Source organism: Peromyscus eremicus, chromosome 4 (genome assembly GCF_949786415.1).
Source record: "Peromyscus eremicus chromosome 4, PerEre_H2_v1, whole genome shotgun sequence".
In the NCBI taxonomy this organism is placed as follows: domain Eukaryota; kingdom Metazoa; phylum Chordata; class Mammalia; order Rodentia; family Cricetidae; genus Peromyscus; species Peromyscus eremicus.
The window spans coordinates 46,026,749-46,030,554 of NC_081419.1; the positions used below are offsets into that span (position 1 = coordinate 46,026,749).

Genomic DNA, 3,806 nt, shown 5'->3' on the forward strand with positions numbered 1-3,806 from the left:
TGTGATGTGTTCTGGTAATCCCAGCACCCAGAGGCTAAGGTAGAAGGCAGAGAATTAGAAGACAAGTTGGGCTATACAGAGACCCTGACCAAGTAGAATTAAGCTTATTAATTACTTACAACTGTAATGTGGCAAATATCCTCTTCACAACCCTCCTTCCTACGCAAGCACGGGCTTATTTAATGTTTGTAAAAAGAGTGACTATGCCTGTTGGGTGTTTATGATGAGTAGTTAGGAAAAGTTCAAGTGTGTATGGTTAAAATTGACCCCTACAGAGGAGCTGCCTTCTTTATCCCTTTCACTTGATTAATCTTGTGAGGCTTCACTGATTCTTGGTCACTTGAAAAAGGTAACAAAAATAAGTGAGTTTTAAATTGGTATTGTGTTAGGCGTTTTAAAGTCTCACATAGCTGATATCTTTCATGGAATTATGTTAACAATAGTAGCTCAGGACTAAACATGCTTTACAGTGATCCCTGTCCATCATTTCAGCAGAGCAGCCACAATTTCCAACATGAATCACATGCTTCAACTAAACTAGCCCATTACCCTTCCCCTACTGTACATTAAGTTACCTCACACCTAAGCAAAGTACCCTCATCAAAATGATCAGTTGTTTTCTCTTCTGTAAGAGCTTGTTCAGTCTTCATGAGATCATCACTATCCAACTCATACCAGAGTTTTATTTCTTCCTGATTTCCAATTTCAAAGACTAGAGAAAATGCTCTTTGTTCCATCTACTGTGATAATGAAGATCATTCTCAGCAAACAGACTGCTGGCATTCTAGAAAATGTTGCCATCACTCTGGAGGGCCACACAGTTTTCGTGAAGGGCCCCAGAGGAAACACGCCAATTACCTTCAGTCAAATCAAATGTAAAGGTGAGTCTCCTTAGAAGTAAAAAGAAGAGGCTGCAGGGTAACAAACCCAGGGGAAACAGAAAGAAAATGGCTACTATATGAAATATCAGTAGTCGTGTTCGGAACACATCCTGTGGTGCCACGCTAGGCTTTCATTAGTTCTGTGTATGCACCCTTACCCACCAATGTAGTTATTCAAGAGAATGGGTCTTTGGTTGAAATCTGAAATTTCTTTGATGAAAAATACATCCTTAGGTTTGATGTGAGGATAGGTGTTATTTGTCCTGTTTCTCAAGCCCAAAAGATGCGTTAATTCTTGAAGAAAATGGTATTGAACTTGGCTCAAATTTAGCAACTTCAATTCAGCAATCCACAACAGTTCATAACAAGGCGATCAGAAAGTTTTTGGATGGACCTGTGTGTCTGAAAAAGAAACAGTACTCAACAGGCTGATGAGCAAGACCTCAGTTACTCAGTTCCAGAAGCAAGATCCTGGATTATAAGTACACTTCATGACACTTTGGGGACAAATGAAACGGTTCTATTGTAAAATAATTATGCAGATTCTTCGATGTTATTCCATATTCTTGGATGCCTCTCACATGAGTAAGACTTCCTTTGTTCACCCTCATTGCATTGTACCTAGATTTAAAATATACTATATATTTTTGTTATGTAGGTAAGTTTCATGTGTATGGCACACCCATACATATCCTATGTATTTTTATCCACTTTACATTTTAATTTTCTGCTTAGTCTTTAAATTCTTAAATAATTTTTTTTCATAGTCGGTGCTGAGTGAATGCATGTTGCTGGGTTATGAAAGATAACAGAGACTTCAGGATAATTTCAAGCAACAGAAGTGCTGCATCATCACCAAGAACTTTCAGGATGCCTGTGTTAATACAGAGTGGCTATGGTTCCATAGCAGATTAATTGCCTCCAATCATGAAGAAGTTAAAATACTCTCAGAATGTAGAGCTATACTTGAATAACAATGAAGTTTTTCTTTTAATTCAGTGCCAAGTTCAAAGACTGAGTGTCTACTATTGCTCAGTTACCCTTATTTATTTGGTGGTTATCATTCCTTAAGACTGTGCGGAACAATGAATTGGAGTAGATACAATACCAGCCTACAGCAGACATTGTGGAATTAGTTATAAGGAGCCAAAGGTTACATATTATATATGATAATATATCAGCCATGAAAGTAAGCACTAGCCTGTTTTCAGGATCTCTGAATAAACCGTCTCAGAGGCACCAGCCTTGTCTGTTCTCTTTGATTACTTTTCATGGGACAGCAAAGCTTCAGACTACTTGGCACCTAAGATAACCTTTTTTTTCTCATAAACCAGATGTAAGGATAAATAGAAGGACAATGGCTTATCAGAAAAGAATAGAATCTTTCAGTTTTTGTAATGGAGGGTTTAATTAAATTATACTGCATATATGAAGTATAATTCATATAGCTGAAAAAATACATATATATATGTCAATATAGAGGTATATTAATGTCACTAATATATATTATATGAACAAAGCAAATTCAGATAAGTGTGTGATATGCTACCATCTATAACTTAAAAAGGAGACTCCAGTATATGTGCAAAGGATATGTTGGGAAGTCTATGGTTAGGCTGGCTGTGTTTGGTAGGGAAGAGAGGATGAAAGCAAATATGTAAGAGGAAAATTTTTCACAGAATTCACTTTCTAGGCACTCTATCTCCTAAACTTTGAACCATGGGACTATAGTAACTTAATAGCTATTTTTAAAAATAAAAGTAGAGGAACTAAAAAAACTAAATTTATCTAGATGTGATGAAGCCAATGGAAGTTTTTTTTTCTTGTTTGTGTATTTGTTTTGAAAGCAATAATAGACATAGCAAGGCTTTAGAAGCCTATCTGAGAAAACATCATGAAAGTTTCTCGGGTTGATTTTCTTGACACAAATTTGTCAATACTGGATTATAGAAGTGTGACTAGAGGATCCCATGGAAATAGAATAACATACAATTCTCTGTGGAAACACAGGAGAGTAACATGTATAATGCTGATAGAACTGATTATGAGATATTTGGTCTATGCAAAACTTGAACATTGTTGGCGAAGAAAATTGAGCATTGGAAAATTGCCTAGAGGTCATCAATAACTCTTTATGGGCCTGCGCTGATGTACCCAACTCACAGGAGAACTGTCTTTCCATATGATCATCATACTTAAAGAACTTTGCTTCTTTTTACTATTCATGCCAGTGGTATATAATATTGTAAAGTGTATAGAAATTTAATATTTTCAAATGATATAAAAGAAGGGATAAACTACACGAAATTAAAAACTGCCTAGATTTACGTTTAGATGCAGTCTGGTGCTCTGTAAAGTGTATACCTTTCGCTCTGAATCCACTAGAAAAATCATAAAGTGAATTTCTGAATTTATTAGGGAAAAGAGTTAGCATTTCAGAAAGGAAACTTGAGCTGATGAAGAACAACTTGAAAGAAGTACACTTTATGAGACCAGAAAATATGTAAACATATGCAATGACATGCACCGAATACATACACTGATTCATTTAAACATACAAATATTATCATTTCTAGGAGTGTACTCCAGTAGGAACTTATCAGGTCTTTATTTCCTCATGCCAGAAATAAACAATACCAACAAATAGTCACAATTCTAGTAGCACATGGTGTAACAGAATATAGATAAAATAGTGATTTTCTTGAGTTTTATATAGCAGATGGGCTGGACAGTAGAGATCATTACCCCGCATCATCAAATTATAACAATATATGGATTTTTGTTGCATGGCATATATTGTGAATATCTAATTTCATCTCCTAAACAGTACTATGTTTGAAGTAAATGACTGGATTAGACTACAAAGATTAGATAGTATAAGACTATGGAAACTTTATGTGTGCCCACTACTGTACTGACTGTATT

The 3,806-nt window shown here is 35.5% G+C and overlaps 1 pseudogene; it reads left to right on the forward strand.

Moving 5' to 3' along the window:
• The first annotated feature begins 748 nt into the window (after positions 1-748).
• LOC131907735 (large ribosomal subunit protein uL6-like) lies at positions 749-1,410 on the forward strand (annotated as a pseudogene).
• The last annotated feature ends 2,396 nt before the right edge of the window (positions 1,411-3,806 follow it).